This window comes from Schistocerca serialis, chromosome 2, assembly GCF_023864345.2.
Source record: "Schistocerca serialis cubense isolate TAMUIC-IGC-003099 chromosome 2, iqSchSeri2.2, whole genome shotgun sequence".
Classification (NCBI taxonomy): domain Eukaryota; kingdom Metazoa; phylum Arthropoda; class Insecta; order Orthoptera; family Acrididae; genus Schistocerca; species Schistocerca serialis.
In genome coordinates this window covers 173,979,477-174,003,657 of record NC_064639.1, presented here as the reverse complement: position 1 = coordinate 174,003,657, position 24,181 = coordinate 173,979,477, and positions in this window count along the sequence as shown.

Here is a 24,181-nt window from a genome sequence, read left to right as displayed (position 1 = left end):
CAAAGTAGTCACCAGCATTGTGCATAACCCGTTGCCAGCGATGTGGAAGTCGTAGGATACTCTTAGCAGTGTCAGTTGTGTTGACAGTTCGAGTGGCGTGGTATATTGCCCGACGAATTTGTAGCAGTTCTGAAGCGAATGCCGCGAAGTGTTTCCTTCAGTTTAGAAATCGAGTTGAACTCATGAGGGCTTAAGTCAGGGGAGTGCAGTAGGTGGTATAGCACATAGCAGCCCCATCAGCCAAACAAATAACAGCGTGCACTGTACGTGCTTGAGCATTGAGCCAAACAAATAACAGCGTGCACTGTACGTGCTTGAGCATTGTCCTGCAAAATAAATGGTCAGGTGCTGCAGAAAGTGTCATCACTTCAGTCTCTATGCTGTTCATTTTCGGAACACAACCTACTACCAGCTTAGAGACAGAAGCGATGACACTTTCTGCAGGACCTGACCATCATTTTGCAGGACAATGCTCAAGCACGTACAGTGCAAGCTGTTACTGATTTGTTTGACTGATGGGGCTGCTAACATAGAATAACTTCGATCTTCTATAACGACATGTCTCTGTCACCAGATTTCTTGAAATATTACTTTCTTGTAGCTATTAGATTTCCCAAGAAGAAATTAGATGCAGTCAAAAATCTAAAAAAAAAAAAAAAACAATAAAAAAGTAGGTTTACTTGTTGCAGAGTTGCTGTGAACGTAATTCTTAAATGTCTGTATACCGTTGTTATCTATAGTTTGTATTCCATTGTGGTATGGTGCAGTATTATTGTATAGTGAAATGTGAGGTTTTGTGTTATCATGCACAGTGAGAGTGGGAACTGTAGGTTAAATTATAGTATTATTGTGACATGCTGATGGGGGTAACTTGCCAAACCTGTCCTCTCGTGGACATGTTTCTGAGTTTATGGTTCGCAATGTGCCTCGATTTCACCAGTTCACCTTACATGTTGCTATGAGAAAGGGGAATGGATCTTGCCACAGCGCTGCAGCATGTTCTACGAACACCGACATAAATGAGTCACAACATGTTTGTACGACCATGCAGCAAATCTGACAATGGTTTTCGTCCTGCACATGTTGCAGGTGGGTCCAGATGCGCCATCCTCTCGTTGCTTTGAAGCACATGCAGTCACTGCATCTTATCGCAATGGCATTAACATGTGGCCTCGTAGCGTCGTAAGCTTGAAATTGTCCTCCAGGTGCTGGTTTCTACAAAGCAAAGACCAACAACTAAAATCAGACAGGCTGAGAAGTACCATGTGGCTCGTTCACGTGACATTGGTAGTTCCTCGATGACATCTAATTACAACACTCTTCCACAGCACGATGATTTTATTGTTTGTAAGGTGTTTTTCACCTTGGTAGCGCTCCAGTAACAGATAACTTCGTTCACAGCCTCTTCAATTTTAAAACCATATGCAAACTACTAAAGCAACTTTACGAAGGCTGCACTCACTCTACGTACCTCACGAAATCAAAATATGCTTCTATTCTTGAGCCAACTATATTCGTTTGACAGGCTGTAAATTATGATTTTCAAAATGTCAGTACTATCACATTACTAAAGTACATTATGTTCGTCTTTCTTTTCCTACGCCAACTGCAATACCAGCGTTAATTTCAATATCCATCGAAATATATGTGAACTATTTAGTGGATATAAATGCAAACTGGTATACACAACGAAACGTCTGCAAATGAAAATAAAATAAAAGAAACTGAAAAACGGAAATGAAGCTGTACTGTTACGACTTCGTAATAATCCGTGTGAATTATTTCGCTAGTAGTGTGCCGTGAAGTGCTTCTCTGCGGTGCACCGAGTATTCACAAGGCTGTGCACGGCGTAGCATTACTGGAAAGAGAAGCGGCTCCTTTGTCTTCGGTTTCGTCATTGAGTCTGATGAGGGCGCCTTTCTTTTACTTCCTACACAGGATAAGCTCATCAAAAAGAGGTACTTCAAAAGTAAATCCGGGGCTCCATCGCTTTTCGGAGGAATAGTAGTTAAAGGTTACTAGAGAGGCAGCCAATTTCCCCAATTGTGTGGCGGTTACAAATGGTTCTGAGCACTATGGGACTTAACTTCCAAGGTCATCAGTCCCCTAGAACTTAGAATTACGTAAACCTGACTAACCCAAGGACATCACACACTTCCATGCCCGAGGCAGGATTCGAACCTGCCACCGTAGCGGTCGTGCGGTTCCAGACCGTAGCGCCAAGAACCGCTCGGCCACCTCGGCCGGCTTGGCGGTTACAAATGGTAAACGTAAACGAAGGACTTTTTTTCTGACAGCCTATTGGTTTTCCCGGATTATAATACACCATGTTATTCCCCACTCTTTTGGCTGCAAACAACTATTTTTCAAAATAATGTCCATTCAATGTGACGGCCTTGCGACACCGTACTTGGTAAGCATATATGCTCGGATGGTACACCTCTACTGGAGCCAACAGCTACTGCGACTATAATCTCCCCATCGTCCAGCAGTGCTCCCCACGGAGTGCATTCTTCACTGGGCCAAACAGACGAAGTCCGAAGTGCGAGCCGCTCAGGGTATCCGAGCGGTCTGAGGCGTATTGCCATGGCCCGCGTGGCTCCTCCTGCCGGAGGTTCGAGTCCTCTCTCGGGCATGTGTGTGTGTGTTGTCCTTATCGTAAGTTAGTTCAAGTAATGTGTAAGCCTAGGGATTGATGACCCTAGCTGGCCGTGTGGCCGAGCGGTTCTAGGCACTTCAGTTCGGAACCGCGCTGCTGCTACGGTCGCAGGTTCGAATCCTGCCTCGGTCATGTATGTGTGTGTGATGCCCTTAGGTTAGTTAGGTTTAAGTACTTCTAAGTCTAGGGGACTAATGACCTCAGCTATTAAGTCCCATAGTGCTTAGAGCCATTTGAACCACCTGATGACAGCAGCAGTTTGATCCCATAGGAGCTTACCACCACTGATGGTGCGAGATCCAGGCTATAGGACGGGTGGGGAAGAACAGTCCAATGTAGTTTCGTGAGCTCCTCTCGGGTGCACAAACTTGTGTGATGCCTCGCGTTACCATGGAGAAGTTCGTTTGAATTCTTGTGGTGATGTCGAATGAGACTGTCCGCACGTTCCAACGTTGTAGAATTGACAGCTGTGTGCAGCCGGCCAGCACACGGGAGATAGGACAGGTTTGTACGACCATGTTACGATGATGACAGACGCTGCGCCCAACAGCTCACCATGCTTTCGTTCACTGCCAGGTCTCTGTCGACATTCTGCAAGCGCCTATGAATATTTACGATCTCTGGTTCCACGAAAAGGAACTCAGTGAAAGAGCTCTGCTTGTAACGCACCTCCTTTACAGACGCCATTTTGAAGGCTACTTACAGCGCCGCCTCCTATCGAAACTTCTCGAAACTACAGGGATAGAAGGGGAGTATTCCACTGTGTCCCACAGCACATTTCACATTTGTGTTACGTTACTTATTGAACACTGTTATATGTGTCATCGAGCAAGCTGCCATTGGGTAGCTTTACTACGGCAACTTCTTAACGATATTGTTGTTGGCTAAGTGTGGTTCCACCACAGACATGATGGAGTATACTGCAATTCACCACACTGAGATGTATTCAAGAATTCATTGCTTCATAACGATGTATCTGATAATAAAATTAAGTTAGCTCAAAGCAGGCAGTTCTATGAAGTCTCTGATTACATTGCACTTGTATCCGTTGGTGATTAAGGTTTCGATGTGTCATCTCTCTTACTCTGTTAATACGGAGACAATTCTCTTTCGAAGAGTTTACTGACGTAATCTGTGTAGTGTTAGAAGATATGTTTTATGTACTTTTGGCATTCTTTCTAAGAAGTACAGAATTTTTGATCAGCCTTTGAAATTATCTCCTGAATTTGCTGAAGATATTATAAGAACTTGCTGTGTGTTGCTTAATTTTGTTCGTGATCGAGGCAGATGTAGATCTGAAGACACTTTGAAAATTTTTGTGTCACTTGACACGTCAACAGACCCAACACAAGCGGAAAGAAGTATGAGTGACATTCACCAATCGTCGTCTTCTGTGAGGAACGTTTGTCTCCAATATCCGGTGAAATGTTTAAATTTCTTTAGATTATCTGAATATTCTTCACATTCCATGTCGCATATCGATGTATGATTTTCAGCTTCCCAGAATAACACCTACCAAGAAGAAGCCCTTCTTGCTGGAACCCTACACAAGGCTTGGGATGTCCTGGAACCCGCAACATCGAGTGAGAACTTTTCATTCACCACCGAAGAGTCAGTATGCTTGCTTTTAAAACAAAATAAATGTACTTGATACTGGATTGCGAAGAGTCACATGTCCACATGACATTCTATGGATTATTCCACCATGGAAATCTTGGCCCCATCAAGATCCCCCATGAATTCAAATAGTAAAGAATCTGTCGAAATACGTTTAGCGAAAGTTGGTGTTTACCGTGATGGCAGCTTTCAATTGGATTAGGCGTTGGACCCAGTGATTTCTTTAATACCTTTATAAAGACAACAGTTTACGCCTTGTGATGCGTCTAGTGACTATTTTACTATGTTGTCACTTCAGTTTTATCTCTGCAGGCTCTCAAATCCACAAATGGTGCTCCTACGGCGGTAACCCATGCGATGCTCCTCCGCACCAATTTTTTGTATACACTCAGCGACGTGCACCAACAATCTCCAGTGTAAAACACTCACCTGAAGATGGTTGAATGGTTATCAGCCGAAATATCGTGACAAGACGTCGACGTATTCTTGCTGCAATCCTAAAGCTTTATAGAACAGATTTTATGTTGTTCGTTACATGAAGAATTTATTGATGTTATTTCTTTGTTTTTCGGGGGTTAATATTTACACACGCAGTCGTTTCAGGGCAAATTCTGTGAAGAAAATATTACACAAGCGACAAACTTGAGCCGATTAAGACGTCTTTTACATGACGAGTGTAAGGTGGGGCTGAAGGGGGGAAAGGAGACGCCAAAAATCGGGGGTGGAACGGCGGCTTGAATTTAACCCCTAAACGAAGTCAACAGCCATAAGCAGTCGCAGCAGTGCAATAGACGTCGCAATTTTTCTCAGCACGATGCGCTTTTGTTTCTCGTTATGTTTTGAAAGACCCAGAATTCGTCAAATCGATAATTCGCCAACAATTAAAAGGGGGCTCGAAATGCAGTGGGATTGCGGGAACCCCCCCCCCCCACCTGTACTAAGCCTCCAGAAATGTCTCAGTTTTGCCAACGAGTTCATAGAGGATAATGTAAGAGCCATACAGTATGACTGGCTGTGCTTTTCTATCCGAATTTTGCGGAAATCAAGACAATCCGCCGTTGGACTGTCTTAGAGTCGCGGTGTACGAGTCTTTCTATATGTTTTGCCGTGAAGTTCTCGAAGTACCTCTGACCTAAACTGGTGATAGTACGCAGCCGTTCACACATTTCCTTTAGCTTAAACATTATTCATTTATGTATTATGGTGATCGATTTCTATTGTTGTAACATTGTTGTAAGAAACTACTTATGGCCTGTAGGCTTCTGATGATATCTGTACTGAAAAAGCGACTTTTATAAGCAAATATTTTTGGAGCAAGATTACTTGCTTCGCGCCAGAACAACTGTGCTTTCCCTGCCCATCTCGCAGCTGACAACGGGCGTTCTCATGTCTAACCACAACGCCTCCCACCACCGTCCAGTGGAAACGCCCTATGGTTCACTGGCTCCTTCTGCCAGCGTGGGAACTGAAATCTTACTCCCGACTGTGTGCGTTCTGGAGCACCGCTTTACTCACTGAATGCTGCATAATATCTGCAGACGTGATACAAAATTGTAAAACTGGAAAATGTTGCTTGAACAGTAGGGGTACCTTACACATCCCTGTCAGCATTTTCTTTTCAAGCGAGTGACTTTTTTTAACAGAATCGTAATTGTAAACACTACGAGGGCAGTTCAACAAGTAATGCAACACATTTTTTTTCTGAAACAGGGGTTGTTTTATTCAGCATTGAAATACACCAGGTTATTCCCCAATCTTTTAGCTACACAACACTATTTTTCAACGTAATCTCTATTCAATGCTACGGGCTTACGCCACCTTGAAATGAGGGCCTGTATGCCTGCACGGTACCATTCCACTGGTCGATGTCGGAGCCAACGTCGTACTGCATCAATAACTTCTTCATCATCCGCGTAGTGCCTCCCACGGATTGCGTCCTTCATTGGGCCAAACATATGGAAATCCGACGGTGCGAGATCGGGGCTGTAGGGTGCATGAGGAAGAACAGTCCACTGAAGTTTTGAGAGCTCCTCTCGGGTGCGAAGACTTGTGTGAGGTCTTGCGTTGTCATGAAGAAGGAGAAGTTCGTTCAGATTTTTGTGCCTACGAACACTCTGAAGTCGTTTCTTCAATTTCTCAAGAGTAGCACAATACACTTCAGAGTTGATCGTTTGGCCATGGCGAAGGACATCGAACAGAATAACCCCTTCAGCGTCCCAGAAGACTGTAACCATGACTTTACCGGCTGAGGGTATGGCTTTAAACTTTTTCTTGGTAGGGGAGTGGGTGTGGCGCTACTCCATTGATTGCCGTTTCGTTTCAGGTTCGAAGTGATGAACCCATGTTTCATCGCCTGTAACAATCTTTGACAAGAAATTGTCACCCTCAGCCACATGACGAGCAAGCAATTCCGCACAGATGGTTCTCCTTTGCTCTTTATGGTGTTCGGTTAGACAACGAGGGACCCAGCGGGAACAAACCTTTGAATATCCCAACTGGTGAACAATTGTGACGGCACTACCAACAGAGATGTCAAGTTGAGCACTGAGTTGTTTGATGGTGATCCGTCGATCATCTCGAACGAGTGTGTTCGCACGCTCCGCCATTGCAGGAGTCACAGCTGTGCACGGCCGGCCCGCACGCGGGAGATTAGACAGTCTTGCTTGACTTTGCGGCGATGATGACACACGCTTTGCCCAACGACTCACCGTGCTTTTGTCCACTGCCAGATCACCGTAGACATTCTGCAAGCGCCTATGAATATCTGAGATGCCCTGGTTTTCCGCCAAAAGAAACTCGATCACTGCCCGTTGTTTGCAACTCACATCCGTTACAGACGCCATTTTAACAGCTCCGTACAGCGCTGCCACCTGTCGGAAGTCAATGAAACTATACGAGGCGAAGCGGGAATGTTTGAAAATATTCCACAAGAAATTTCCGATTTTTTCAACCAAAATTGGCCGAGAAAAAAAATGTGTTGCATTACTTATTGAACTGCCCTCGTAGGAACAAGGTCTTTCATCTTTTACATAAGTTTTATGTATTCCTCTTTATTTCATCATATCAGTTTCAGTGTTTCATAATGAGATGTTTCAAACACGAAATGTAATTGTTGATGAGGTACTGTTGCATTTGCAGGTAATAAACAGCCTTCTTAGATTTCAGAATAATAGTATTAACAGACCCTTGGAATTTTACCTCCCATGCCCTCGTAAAACTAAATATCACCACTGTTTCATAAAAAGTCGCTGAACGACAGTATCATATCAAACATAATACATCAAATACAACAACAAAAATAGCACACTTAAGTTAGAGAATATCGATTATCCGCCTGCTCAGAACGTCAACAAAATATTGTTTGACTTCATACGCTTTTAGAAAAATAATAAAAACATTTCGCTCACATTTTCCAGCAGCTAGTAGGCCGTCCCAAAGAAATCCATCGTAGCTTTTTTTCGTAATTTGCACTATACAGTAGCAATATAGACAGAATATACAAACGCATTATACACAATACAGGACCGCCCGGTCAGCCGCACGATCTTACGCGCTGCTTTCCGAGTGGGGAGGCCTATCGGTCCCCGGCACGAATCCGCCTGGCGGGCTGGTTCCCCTTATTCCGCCTCAGTTACAATGTGTTGGCGATTGCTGAACTAACACCGTTTCCACGTACGCGTGAACTATAATTACTCTACCATGCAAAGATTTGAGGTTACACTCGTCTGGTATGAGACATTAAACCAGGGAGGGGGGGGGGGGGGGACCGAACCGTACAATAATTCTGGGTTCGCTGGGTGGATTGCTGTGGCCTGTTGTGGTGCTGTGAACCACTGAGGGCTACGGAGGGACGAGGCCTTTCCCTCGTTTCTAGGTCCCCGGTTTAATGCATATATAATACACACGCAAAAGTTATTCCTGTTTACCTTACTACGGAACATTACTGCTCACCATAACACAGTTTTCAGACTGAAGGTCGTGACACTGACATAATTATATTTTGCATGAAACGCTGTTAGTCACCGGTCGAAGTTATGGTCCTTTCTTTTTTTTGGTCATCAGTCTACTGACTGGTTTGATGCGGCCCGCCACGAATTCCTTTCCTGTGCTAACCTCTTCATCTCAGAGTAGCACTTGCAACCTACGTCCTCAATTATTTGCTTGACGTATTCCAATCTCTGTCTTCCTCTACAGTCTTTGCCCTCTACAGCTCCCTCTAGTACCATGCAAGTCATTCCCTCGTGTCTTAGCAGATGTCCTATCATCCTGTCCCTTCTCCTTATCAGTGTTATCCACATATTCCTTTCCGATTCTGCGCAGAACCTCCTCATTCCTTACCTTATCAGTCCACCTAATTTTCAACATTCGTCTATAGCACCACATCTCAAATGCTTCGATTCTCTTCTGTTCCAGTTTTCCCACAGTCCATGTTTCACTACCATACAATGCTGTACTCCAGACGTACATCCTCAGAAATTTCTTCCTCAAATTAAGGCCGGTATTTGATATTAGTAGACTTCTCTTGGCCAGAAATGCCCTTTTTGCCATAGCGAGTCTGCTTTTGATGCCCTCCCTGCTCCGTCCGTCATTGGTTATTTTACTGCCTAGGTAGCAGAATTCCTTAACTTCATTGACTTCGTGACCATCAATCCTTAGTTTCTCGCTGTTCTCATTTCTACTACTTCTCATTACCTTCGTCTTTCTCCGATTTACTCTCAAACCATACTGTGTGCTGATTAGACTGTTCATTCCGTTCAGCAGATCATTTAATTCTTCTTCACTTTCATTTAGGATAGCAATGTCATCAGCGAATCTTATCATTGATATCCTTTCACCATGTATTTTAATTCCACTCCAGAACCTTTCTTTTATTTCCATCATTGCTTCCTCGATGTACAGATTGAAGGGTAGGGGCGAAAGGCTACAGCCTTGTCTTACACCCTTCTTAATACGAGCACTTCGTTCTTGATCGTCCACTCTTATTATTCCCTCTTGGTTGTTGTACGTATTGTATATGACCCGTCTCTCCCTATAGCTTAGACCTACTTTTTTCAGAATCTCGAACAGCTTGCACCATTTTATATTGTCGAACGCTTTTTCCAGGTCGACAAATCCTATGAAAGTGTCTTGATTTTTCTTTAGCCTTGCTTCCAATATTAGCCGTTACGTCAGAATTGCCTCTCTCGTCCCTTTACTTTTCCTAAAGCCAAACTGATCGTCACCTAGCGCATTCTCAATTTTCTTTTCCATTCTTCTGTATATTATTCTTGTAAGCAGCTTCCATGCATGAGCTGTTAAGCTGATTGTGCGATAATTCTCGCACTTGTCAGCTCTTGCCGTCTTCGGAAATGTGTGGATGATGCTTTTCCGAAAGTCAGATGGTATGTCGCCAGACTCATATATTCTACACACCAACGTGAGTAGTCGTTTTGTTACCACTTCCCCCAATGATTTTAGAAATTCTGATGGATTGTTATCTATCCCTTCTGCCTTATTTGACCGTAAGTCCTCTAAAGCTCTTTTAAATTCCGGTTCAAATACTGGATCCCCTATCTCTTCTAAATCGACTCCTGTTTCTTCTTCTATCACATCAGACAAATCTTCACCCTCATAGAGGCTTTCAATGTATTCTTTCCACCTATCTGCTCTCTCCTCTGCATTTAACAGTGGAATTCCCGTTGCACTCTTAATGTTACCACCGTTGCTTTTAATGTCACCAAAGGTTGTTTTGACTTTCCTGTATGCTGAGTCTGTCCTTCCGACAATCATATCTTTTTCGATGTCTTCACAATTTTCCTGCAGCCATTTCGTCTTAGCTTCCCTGCACTTCCTATTTATGTCATTCCTCAGCGCCTTGTATTTCTGTATTCCTGATTTTCCCGGATCATGTTTGTACTTCCTCCTTTCATCAATCAACTGAAGTATTTCTTCTGTTACCCATGGTTTCTTCGCAGCTACCTTCTTTGTACGTATGTTTTCCTTCCCAACTTCTGTGATGGCCCTTTTTAGAGATGTTCATTCCCCTTCAACTGTACTGCCTACTGCGCTATTCCTTATTGCTGTATCTATAGCGTTAGAGAACTTCAAACGTATCTCGTCATTCCTTAGTACTTCCGTATCCCACTTCTTTGCGTATTGATTCTTCCTGACTAATGTCTTGAACTTCAGCCTACTCTTCATCACTGCTATATTGTGATCTGAGTCTATATCTGCTCCTGGGTACGCCTTACAATCCAGTATCTGATTTAGGAATCTCCGTCTGACCACGATGTAATCAAACTGAAATCTTCCCGTATCTCCCTGCCTTTTGCAAGTATACCTCCTCCTCTTGTGATTCTTGAACAGCCTATTCGCTATTACTAGCTGAAACCTGTTACAGAACTCAATTAGTCTTTCTCCTCTTTCATTCCTCGTCCCAAGCCCATATTCTCCTGTAACCTTTTCTTCTACTCCTTCCCCTACAACTGCATTCCAGTCGCCCATGACTATTAGATTTTCGTTCCCCTTTACATACTGCATTACCCTTTCAATATCCTCATACACTTTCTCTATCTGTTCATCTTCAGCTTGCGACGTCGGCATGTATACCTGAACTATCGTTGTCGGTGTTGGTCTGCTGTCGATTCTGATTAGTACAACCCGGTCACTGAACTGTTCACAGTAACGCACCCTCTGCCCTACATTCCTATTCATAACGAATCCTACATCTGTTATACCATTTTCTGCTGCTGTTGATATTACCTGATACTCATCTGACCAGAAATCCTTGTCTTCCTTCCACTTAACTTCACTGACCCCTACTATATCTAGATTGAGCCTTTGCATTTCCCTTTTCAGATTTTCTAGTTTCCCTACCACGTTCAAGCTTCTGACATTCCACGCCCCGACTCGTAGAACGTTATCCTTTCGTTGATTATTCAATCTTTTTCTCATGCTAACCTCCCCCTTGGCAGTCCCCTCCCGGAGATCCGAATGGGGGCTATTCCGGAATCTTTTGCCAATGGAGAGATCATCATGACACTTCTTCAATTACAGGCCACATGCCCTGTGGATACACGTTACGTGTCTTTAATGCAGTGGTTTCCATTGCCTTCTGCATCCTCATGCCGTTGATCATTGTTGACTCTTCCGCCTTTAGGGGCAATTTCCCACCCCTAGGACAGAGATTGCCCTGAACCTCTATCCGCTCCTCCGCCCTCTTTGACAAGGCCGTTGGCAGAATGAGGCTGACTTCTTATGCCGGAAGTCTTCGGCCGCCAATGCTGATTATTTATCAAAATTTAGGCAGTGGCGGGGATCGAACCTGGGACCGAAGACGTTTTTTGATTATGAATCAAAGACGCTACCCCTAGACCACGGGTGCTTTCTAGGCGGCGTATTTCCACTGTATTTCCCTGATGATAGTCATCATTTGTGTGTATACCAATTGAGTCTCTTGTTTCTGATGGTTCATCTAATTCAGTCCTTAGAGCATATAATTTGGTTATGTGTGTTCAAAATTTTCCCGTGTTTCCAGCCATCATTATATTTAGTATACATGCAAAAAGAAAATATATTATAGAAATAAAATAAGAACAAAAGTATGCATTTCCCTTACAATGGATATTTTAAATCATTTTTCTTAATCTGCCAAGTGGAAAAGTCAAAAAATCTGCTAGGTTTATTAATTAGTGAATTCTTTATGTTGAAGTATATTTTTTCAGTTGATTAGCCCACAAGAAACAACTATTTCATTAAGTTAAACACTATTATTTTCGCTACTTCCTGAAACTGGTTTTCCAATTCCAAGTCTGTTGAACACTTATTTCATTATATTAATCTTTACTTCATCATTTAAGAATAATTATTAATCTCCTACACGAAAAAACTGTGTTTACGAATTTTGTTTATACCCCTTCCGTGGGGTTAATACCCTTCACCTGATCTCTTTACTAACAGACCAACTGAGATGCATCCTTTGTTACGTCTCGGCGTCAGTTCATTCACTTACCCAGCTGAGGCAGCAGTGCCTTTCAGAGGTAATTAGCCCTACACCGTCTACACTGGCTCTTTAAATTGTCTCGCTGACGTCACAACACGTCTAACAAGGTCCTCGCGCAGTTTGTTCAACCCCTGCTACTTAACGAATATAAACACACTTCGTATGTTTGTTTACTGGAGAGATGTTCTCGTCGGTAGCTCGTATTCAAACTTGTCAGAGTCGCATGGCTTCCCCTTAACACTATGGTATCTCTTAACACCAACTACATTGTATATACCTCTTAATACGTTAGATTCTGAATGTGCCACTTCTACTAAGTTTAGGCTATGTACCCTGCTCATAATATACTGAGCTTCAAAAATCCCTTCATAAAACTCTATTCTACCCTTAACATTGAATGAGTTCTTTACATTTCCCTTAATCTTGTGCAGTTTGAAAATACGTTCTGTTTTCTAGAAAACATATTCTGTAACCCCCTTTTACAGATTCGTAAATTACTTTTATTCTGTCTATAACATGATATGCCTATAGGTCATTCTTCATCATATACGTACTGTTTGAAAATACACTCAGGTACATGAAAATCAGATCCTTTATTGTTCCTTTTACCATTTTGCTATCAAATTAATTTCCTTTACTTTAACTCTCAATTCATAGTTTACAAATTTTTTTTCCACAAAGTTCTATTATTATCCTTTCCTGCTTTAATTTTACCTTTATTAAATTCGTATTGAAAACATTCACCTATAATCGCCACGTAGCAAGAAACCATCAATATTTGCAACTTACGTTGTGTTTTCCGCGCCGCTTACCTCAACGGTCATACTGTGCTTCTCCAAAGTTATGACGTCAGCAGGGTGTACCAACAGATACTTTCCGATATTGAAACTGATACATTCATCTGGTACCATTATGTCAATAATTCTCACTACTTTTTCTTTATACCTCATTTTCACTAATATTTCAATACCATCTGCAGTCGTAAATCCCTCCTCACTTCACTGGTACTTTCTCTCTGTCTATTATTTGCCCATAAGAGACTCCATTTATAATGGCACATAACTTGCTAGCTACCGTAATGATCGCTAATGTTGCAATACTACCAACTTCAGTCTTCACAATAAACTGATGATTCTCTTTCTTCTCGACCCTCGACCCTATTATTCATATTTTCTTTGACATTATTATTGTATCGTTTTTTATTATCAAATACTGAACTCCCTGTCAGAATCGTCATTCTGTCCTCAACCATGAAAACGTAAATTCTCGTCAGTGTTTTGTCTGTCACAATCATTATTTTGTTTCGTGCCAAGAAAACCGAGCCCCCTCGCTTCCCAGCTATTCTTTTCTGGGAAGACCATTCCCTTAACTTTTGTTTTCATTTATGTGTACAACGCTTAGGTTACGATTCTCTTCGTTCCCATTATTCTTTGATTTCCACCTTGCGCCCTGCAAACCGCTAACTTTCGTTGCTCTTTCTGGCAAAACAACCACTTGAAATGAAGCCTTCAAAATATTCCCATGTTTCATTCTATGATGCCCGATATACTTTTCTCTTATGGAAAACCTTGTGTAGTTTACCTACTTGCAGACAGTGGCCTTTATTAACATTTCTATTTTCTTCTATTGTGTACTTTTCTCTTTTGGAAGTAAATTTGTGGAAAGTAACTATTCTTACATAGCGATATTCTTTGTTACCATTTCCACTACTGTTATTTAATGCAGTAAGCTTTCTTAATTTTGAATCTAATTTCTTTTCTACCCTTTCAGCGAAGATATCAGTACCTCCGGTCGTAAAATCACTGAGCTTCTGCCGAATACTAGCTATATTTAGTTTTAGTTTCTAATGAATCTATTCTGTTAGTCAAAACTAACCCAGTTTTATCGCCTTTTTTTGTTTTGACTTGAGACTGACACATCACATTTTTGAATCTACTTACTGAAATTTTCATCTAAAGTTTTAATATTCTATTGTATTTCGCTTATACACCTGCTGTCATTTCGCTCTTACCTTTGTTTCCAAAATCTGAAGACAACTGAGGGAAACTGGAAAGGAATGTGAAAACAAATGGAAATTCTCAAATGCACTGGAAGCCATGGATGGATACTTCCATATGGGTAACTCCTACGGCAAATAGTGGTTCATTTTATTTTAGCAAAAAAAAACCACAGATTATTTTCATTTGGTATATTTAACGTCAAAAATCTATTACGATTAATTTTTGAGTGAAGAGTCACGTATCTGTCGATGATGTCCTTGAGTACCATAGTTCTACAGAAGGCTGCAGAGTGATATGTCCTACATTCCGAAACTTGAAACTAGTGAGGAGCTACCGTTTGTTTTCATCGGCTACGAAGCATTTACACTGCGAGAGGAATTTGACAGAGCACACTCGCTATTCACATCTCTCTCTCTCTCTCTCTCTCTCTCTCTATTCGTTTAGTCGGTTCCGACTCTTCGTGACCCCATGAACCAAATCACGCCACTTTTTCCTGTCTTGCACTTTCTCCCGTAGACCTTCCAGGTTGGAACACATCGCTTCTGTGATGCCATCGATCCATCTCATCCTCTGACGTCCTCTTCTTCTAGTTCCTTCAATCTTCCCCAGCATTAATGTATTTTCCAGCGAGGCATGCCTTCGCATTGTGTGTCCAAAGTAGGTCAGCTTTTGTTTTAAGATTAGACCTTCCAGGGAGAAATCTGGTTTAATTTGCTCCAATATTGATCTGTTGGTTCTCTTTGCCGTCCATGGAACTCTAAGAAGTTTCCTCCAACACCACAATTCGAAGGAGTCAATTCTTCGCCGTTCAGCCTTTCTAATGGTCCAGGTCTCACATCCATACATCACAACTGGAAAGACCATAGCCCTCACAATACGGATCTTTGTTGCTAGTGTTATATCTCTGGACCTTATAACCTTGTCAAGGTTTGACATCGCCTGTCTACCGAGCAACAGGCGTCTCCGGATTTCAAGGCTGCAGTCACCGTCAGCAGAGATCTCGGAACCGAGATAACTGAATGTGGTCACTACCTCCATGGTTTCTCCTGCTATATCCCATGAATTGGTAGGTGTAGTTGCCATAATTTTCGTTTTCTTCACATTCAGCATAAGACCAGCCTTTTCACTTTCGTCTTTCACCTTCAGTAAGAGTGTTCTCAATTCTTCTTCACTTTCTGCCAACAGGATCGTATCATCCGTGTACCTGAGGTTGTTTACATTTATTCCAGCTATTTTAATTCCTGTTTCTCCTTCATCTAGCCTCGCATTCCTCATGACATGTTCTGCATACAGATTGAATAAGTACGGTGACAGTATGCAGCCTTGCCGGATCCCTTTCTGAATCTTTATCCATTTCGTTGTTCCATACACAGTTCTGACCGTGGATTCTTGGTCAAGGTATAAACTCCGTATCAGATGAATGAGGTGATCTGGTACACCCATGTTTTTCAGTACGTTCCATAATTTGTTGTGATCGACGCAGTCAAAGGCTTTGGCGTAGTCAATAAAGCAGAGGTGCACATCTTTCTGGAATTCTCTCGCTTTTTCCATCTACTTCTTGTCAAGGGCTCGAAGAGCTGTGGAAAATCCCTTTGGAATTTTATCCGCTAGATTCAGAGTTTTCCGTACTCCAGTTGTATTGAAAGCAGAAAACAAAGTTAATGTTGTAATGGCATCTGTGTATTCCACAAATTCTTGTCACGAAAATGTGAATTTGCTCACATTTCTGGCACGCACGTGGGAGCTTCTGCAGCGAGGAAATTCCTGTTGCACGCTTACGAATAGGATACTATATTATTCTTCAGAGCCTAAGTTCTTCGAAAAATATTTGTTTTTTATTTCTGAGCTTTAAATAAGACTCAATAATTTAAATTCTCTTATGGACAGAGTTTGAAAATGGAATGTCTTTTACATTTCGTATATCTTTATTTGTTTGGCATAAAACAACAGCAATTATAAAATTGGCCTCCTTTTGTAGAGTTGTATTTGCAGTGTGAGCGTACTTAACTACAGCACTTTTGATTGAATGAGTGTCTCACATGTACACGGACTAAGTCCCTTACCGTATTCTGTGATTGCTCATTCATGTTTAATATCGATAGCTACGGAAATTCTTGAGTTCGTAGGAAGCATGAAACACCACTACAACGTCGCAGTATACACCTCATCACTTCCAGATCTTGAGTGCTTCAACCGTCTAAGCTTCAAATATTTTCTTCTGTACGTGCTTCAGAGGTTGTTAATTTTCTTTACAACCTTTCAGAATCCGCATTAGGTTCGATGTCTTTAAATCTGGAAACTAGTCTCACGTAACCCGTGTTTTTTATTATTTTTTTGTTACAGCCACTATAATCTCTGGTCTTAAGTTTCCAAAACTCAGCAATTACTTATAATAATCTGTGTGTTCAGTTCCAAATTAGCGTCTACAACTACGTGAACCCTGTCAATAATTACTTATGGATGTGGCGTCAGTCCAAAAGGTTTCGAAAATGGGTTAACGAAAAAGAGGGAAACGTTAAGGTCGTAATTTTAATGTTGCATGTATTGTACATAGTATCCCTGCCCCCCTCCCCCACTTCTTCATACAATCATCTGAAAATGACAGAAATGTCCTTCTTTGGAATTTTGTTCAACATTGGCTTGAATGTCAACTACATCGCCCAGGCATTGACCTTCAAGTGAATTTCTGCAATGTGTTGTTTTATAGTAGGTTCGTATTGATAACACGACTCTCCTTTACTAGTGCTGATTTATTCTGGAAAAAACTGCTTACATTTTCAGTTTCAGACAAGTTGCAGCATGCGTCCACGCGTTGTTTTTGGTCGAGAACCAAGGTGGTTCAAATGGCCCTGAGCACTATGCGACTTAACTTCTGAGGTCATCAGTCGCCTAGAACTTAGAGCTAATTAAACCTAACTAACCTAAGGACATCACACACATCCATGCCCGAGGCAGGATTCGAACCTACGACCGTAGCGGTCTCTCGGCTCCAGACTGTAGCGCCTAGAACCGCACGGCCACTCCGGCCGGCGAGAACCAAGGTGTATGGGACAAACTTTGATGACACTTTCGTCTTGGCACAGATAAGTTCAGTTCGTTGCTCCACTGCGATTTGTGAAACAACATCGCTGACACACTACGGCAGTACCCCCCACTGATTAACAAAGCCGCTCAGAACTGACTGGCCGAATGAAAATCGCTGGTTTTGCAGTTGTTAGTTCAATCTGCCACCGTATTTACAGAGCTAATGTCGTTTATATGCCAGGAATGAGATCAGTTTCAGAAACCAATAGATAACAGCAACGCAAGAGAATGCCACACCATTGGGTGAAAGGCTGATATTTCTGTCTGCAGCGTGATCTGTGTACCATCTACACGTTCATACTTGCGCAGCATTTGTCTGAACACATTCTGCGTCATTTCAAGCGCCAGCTGGCTTCGCACATTCCAAACATACTAAATAATCCTGAGTTAATAACGAGCATCAAAACCGATCACAGGGTTGTCGTAGAGAGACTGAATATTGCAATCCCCGAATCCTCGAAAAATAAGCGAAAAATATACCTATTCAAAAAAGCAATTAAAAATTCACTTGACGCCTTGCTGAGAGACAATCTTCACTCATTCCAAATTAATAATATAGGTGTAGACCAGATGTGGTTTGAATTCAAAGAAAAAGTGTCAGCAGTAATTGAGAGGTTTGTACCAAATAAACTAACAAACGACGGAGCTGATCCTCCTTGATACACAAAACGGGTTAGAACACTGTTGCAGAAACAACGAAACAAACATGCCAAATTTAGGCAGACGCAAAATCATCAAGATTGGCGACCCTTTCCAGAAGCTCGAAACTTAGCGCGGAGTTCAATGCGAGACGCCTATAACAGCTTGCACAATGAAACTTTGTCTCGAAACTTGGCAGAAAATCCAAAGAGAGTCTCGTCGTATGTGAAGTATGTTAGCGGCAAGAAACAATCAATGCCTTCTCTGCGCGATAACAATGGAGATACTATCGAAGACAGTGCTGCCAAAGCAGATTTACTAAACACAGCCTTCCGAAATGCCTTCACAAAAGAGGACGAAGTAAATATTCCAGAATTCGAATCGAGAACAGCTGCCAATATGAGTAACGTAGAAGTAAATATCCTCGGAGTAGTGAAGCAACTCAAATCACTTAATAAAAGCAAGTCTTCTGGTCCAGACTGTATACCAATTAGGTTCCTTTCGGAGTATGCTGATGCATTAGCTCCATACTTAACAATCATATACAACCTTTCGCTCGACGAAAGATCCACACCCAAAGATTGGAAAGTTGCAAAGGTCGCACCAATTGGAGTAATCCACTAAATTACATGCCCATATCGTTAACGTCGATATGCAGCAGGATTTTAGAACATATATTGTGTTCGAACATTATGAATTACTTCGAATGAAACGGTATATTGACACACAGTCAACATGGGTTTAGAAAACATCGTTCCTGTGAAACACAACTAGCTCTTTATTCACATGAAGTGCTGAGTGATATTGACAAGGTATTTCAAATCGATTCCGTATTCCTGGATCCGGAAGGCTTTTGACACTGTACCACACAAGCGGCTCGTTGTAAAATTGCGTGCTTTTTGAATATCGTCTCAGTTATGTGATTGGATTTGCGATTTCCTGTCGGAGAGGTCACAGTTCGTAGTAATTGACGGAACGTCATCAAGTACAACACAAGTGATTTCAGGCGTTCCCCAAGGTAGTGTTATAGGCCCTTTACTGTTCCATATCTAAATAAACGATTTGGGAGACAATCTGAGCAGCCGTCTTCGGTTGTTTGCAGATGATACTGTTGTTTATCGACTAATAAAGTCATCAGAAGATCAAAACAAACTGCAAAACGATTTAGAAGAAATATCGGAATGGTGCGAAAAGTGGCAGCTGACCCTAAATAACGAAAAGTGTGAGGTCATCCACATGAGTGCTAAAAGGAACTCGTTAAACTTCGGGTACACGATAAATCAGTCTAATCTAAAAGCCGTAAATTCAACTAAATACCTAAGTATTACAATTACGAACAACTTAAATTGGAAAGAAGACATAGAAAATGTTGTGGGGAAGCCGAACCAAAGGCTTCGTTTTATTGGCAGGACACTTAGAAAATGTAACAGACCTACTAAGGAGACTGCCTACACTACGCTTGCCCGTCCTCATTTAGAATACTGCTGCGCGGTGTGGGATCCTTACCAGGTGGGACTAACGGAGTACATCGAAAAAGTTCAAAGAAAGGCAGCACGTTTTGTAGTATCGCGAAATATGGGAGAGAGTGTCACAGAAATGATACAGGATTTGAGCTGGAAATCATTAAAAGAAAGGCGTTTTTCGTTGCGACGGAATCTTCTCACGAAATTCTAATCACCAACTTTCTCCTCCGATTGCGAAAATATTTTGTTGGCACCAACCTACATAGGGCGGAACGATCACCACGATAAAATAAGGGAAATCAGAGCTCGTAAGGAAAGATATAAGTGTTCATTCTTTCCGCGCGCTATACGAGATTGGAATAATAGAGAATTGTGAAGATGGTTCGATGAACCCTCTGCCAGGCACTTAAATGTGTTGCAGAGTATCCATGTAGATGTAGATGTAGATAACACAGACAAAATTTTCAGTTGGCGATTCTTTCATAAGCAACAATTCGTGTGTGCAAATGCTGTCTGTACTGACCTGTCGGTGCCAATATCTGTCATGTGTGCAACATCTCCAGTTCTTCGGTAATACACTATCCAGTCAACTTAATGAGATCACCTGTCAAAAGCCTGAATAATCACTTTTTGCAGCGCGGATCGCTGTGAGACATGCAGAAAGTAAATGAGGGTCTGAAAGATACTGACAATGATGTGGAGCCATACCGTGGCCTGCTGTGCTACGTTTCTCGTTTGACGATGCACGCCGTAAACAGCCCGATCGACGCGTTCCCACAGATTTTCGATTGGGTTTAGATGCAGGGAGTTTAGTGGCCACGGGAGTATGGTAAACTCATCCTAGCTCTGTTCGAAGCATGCACATACGCAACGAGCTGTATGACACATTGCATTGTCCTACTGCTAGATGTCATCATACAGAGGAAAGAGCAAATTGGATTAGGAGTGGACATGGTCCGCAAGGATAGATGCAAGCTCGTATTGATCCAATGTGCCTTCTAGAATGACAAGATCAGCAAGCGACTGCCACGAAAAAATTATTCCCCAGACCATAACGCTCCCTCCATCGTTGCAGAGTGTTTGCTTTCAGACGTTTCACACTGTACACGCCAACGGCCATCTGTGTGATGGAACATGAAAAGGCTGCCTGTCACCACTCACTGGACATCCATTTGCAGTAATTGGCGTGCAAATTCCAGCGTTCATCGCCGTGGAACAGCAGTCAACATGGGTGCAAGAACTAGGCGCCAGCTGCGGAGGCCAATGCGCAGCAATCTACGCTGAACAGTCGTTGAGGAGACACTGTTGGTAGCTCCCTGGTTCATCTGGATGGTCAACTGATTAACAATTGTACGTCTATTCCCTCCTTACTCAACTCCACAGCTGGATGACAACATACCAGCTTCCAATTTTTTTTCTTTGTTGTAATTTCATTCCCCTACCCCATATGGGCACGGGAGGGCTGGCAGCGGCACAGTCCACCGCTCTTCAGCCAATTGGCTTTAGAAAAATACAGAGAGGTGATTACATAAAAAGGGAGACCTAAACAACAGTAAATGGAGATGATGGGAATTAAATTATACACTGAGATCGGGACATGCAATGGGGGACAGTTAAAAAGTCGACATCAAGTTAAAATAAAAGCTGACAAATCAAAGTGCAAGGTCGGCCACAGGATAAAACTCACATAGACCAAGACACTTAGAAAAACACCGTGAAAACGACAGAGCAATCATGAAGACTAAAAGATCGCTGATAGGGACCCGCCCAATGAGTGGAGGCTGGAGAGGGATGGAAAAAGAGGGGAGGGAGGTGTGGTGAGTGTCCCGGAGGAAGAGGAAAAAGTGTGGGCAGGAGGCACACCAAGAGGCCAGAGATGGGCAGGGCGGGAGATGAAGAGGGACGACAAGTCAGTAGTGAGTGCAGAGAAACTGAAGGGCAGCACAGGAGTGGGAGGGGTGTATGAGGGGGAAAGCCACTCACAAGGAGGGAGGTGGAGGAGAGGGACCCCTGAGGAGGAGGCAGAAGGAAGGTGGGGTTAGAGTTGGTAGGCCTCATCACCTGAGAAGGTTAAGTGCTGGAACTCCACAGCTATCGTTCACCCCTTTTATCTATGGCCCGCAATGGACCACAGTTGCCTCGGCGCTGATTTTGGATAGCGCGATTTTGGAGGTGGAGTATACTTTAATGACGGCAGCACGAGAACAGTATACAAAGTGTGCTGCTTCTGAACTACTTCCACCCCTGGCCCGAAAACCAATGATCATGTCTCTTTGCACGTCAGATAAATCGCACCATTTCCGCATTACGACAACGACTGCACGGTTTTGCTTGTCACCCCGAAGCGCTTTATATACCCTCCACTACTAGTGCTGCCACCTGCTGTCTGTGACTGGTTATCGAACCTTGACATCGAACACTGGCGGCGGTAATCTTAACGTGACTTGACCGTGTGCTTAACAGCAAGAATAGACTGCCATGTGCAGAGATGCTTCACAGTACAAACATTGCCACCATACAGACACGCAAGTCGGGAGACGTTTACAGCTCGTAGTGTGCTGCGCGTTCTCATTAGCGGAAGTTGTGGTGGTTGGGAGCTAGGTTTGGAGCAGTAAGGTGCTGCTCACGAAAGAAACACAGTCTAAGGACAACAATTTTTTTAAAATTATTTCCAGAGGTCCAAAACATTTAGATCACAACTTTCTTACCCCATGGATGAACAAATAATACAATCCAGACAACGGTAATTACCATATAAAGTACAATAAAAAAGAACGGCCCCCTTGCGGGGCTCAAAGGCGGCTAACACAAAGCCGAATAATACAATAACAATTACGCCAGTTTGTTAGCAACTTGACTAGTAATCGGTAAGGTTAAGTAACAACTCACGCTGGCGCTGCTGTGCATAACAAGAATCCCAGTAATACAACCTTTAAAATAACTGTCGACCAATACAGGTCTCGAGCTTACAAAATTCATGGTCGATTTTCCATTCATCAGGTGCTTGTAAGAAACTGATATTGATTACACCCATAAGGATTCTTTCGAAGGACCACACAATCCGGTCCTTCAGAAACAAGGTAATTCTCAAAGAATAATGTAGGCGCCAAGACTAACACCTAGTGGTAAAACAACAAAACGTAAAGCAAGAACTATACATCAATGCATATACACAAAATAATTTCGAGGCACTCTAAGAGCAGTCTGTAAGAGGTCCACATTAAGGAATTTGTTGCTAGAGCACTCGAGCAGATGTAATTTCGATGGAATGCTCACGCGCTACCTGCGATATGTAAGCTATAAGAGAATCTCAGACCAAAGAGCAGTGTTGACTGCAGTAGGAACTGCGTAGTAGTAGCAGTAAGTAGTTGCTAGCGAGCAGTCTGGTGTATCGTGTTGGCTGGGCCGGTCTGGGAGTGATGGCGGTGCCTGAGCGGTATAATTTAAGGTAAAAGCAGCCTCGCGCATATGTAGTATTGTTATATCAAGTCCCAAGTAAATGTTTGAAAAAATCTCTTATTAATAATCTTTCTCATAAAAAGTAATTTTTGACAATCATTCATTTCAATTTAAAGAGTTTACTAATTTCTCCAATCCTTGGTCATCCCGATTATTACAAAGAAAAATCAGTTGTTCTTTTTATACATGACAAATCTGTCGGCCACTTTGATTTGTGAAACTGCCGCGAAAAACTGCTAACAGTACATCGCGATGTGCAATGAGTGGAAAAGCTGACTCGAATAATTTGACCGATCATATTAGCGACAGTCAGTGTAAGAGTGATAATCCTCTAATTACAGATAATCAGTGCTTGCCGATCACTGGTAATGATTTTGATCCTAATGATGAACGAACAAATTCAATTATGTCCACCGTAAATGTAACAACTGATGACGCGGTACGTTCCGTTACAATGAACGCTGTCCAGTTTGACACGCCTGATTTGCAAAATTTACGTAGCGAACAGATAATTGTTTCTAACGAAGGTCACCAATATACACAAAACACGTCAGATTTATTTGATTCTGATGTAGTGACCAACAGTGCACATCCGATTAGCGAACCTTTTCGTGAATCAGACAATGACCAAATGGTTATTCAAAACGTGTCACATGCAGATACACCATCACACATCATAGAAAATAGAGTCGCTACTTTTGGCATGGATCAAGTTATGACATTATTGCTACAACTTAATGAAAACCTAGACAACAATTCCAAACAGTCGAATGAAAACCTAGATAACCATTTCAAACAACTTAATGAAAAATTCAACAACCATTTCAAACAACTTCATGAAAAACTAGACAACAATTCCAAACAGTTGAATGAAAAACTAGACAACAATTCCAAACAGTTGAATGAAAGTTTCAAACAGTCGAATGAAAAACACGACAACCTTAACGAACAGAACAAACAACTTAGTGAAGATTGCAGCCATTATCGTGCAACGTCATGATACTAAAGAACAATTACGTGAGGAAATTAAGGCTTGTGCTAGGAACAGTAGTGAAGAAATTAGATCTGTGGCACAAGAATTAAGTAATACACATGCAGCCACAACCAAATTACTTAGGGATGAAAGTAGTGCAGTCGCTAAACAATGTTCTGAAAACGCAACACAGTTACGCGACGAGTTTAAATTAATGTCAGCAGAACTTTCACGCACACTGGATGCGAAAGTAGACACGAAATTTGAACAACAGAATAGCCAAATTGACGAACGTTTTAAAGTGAC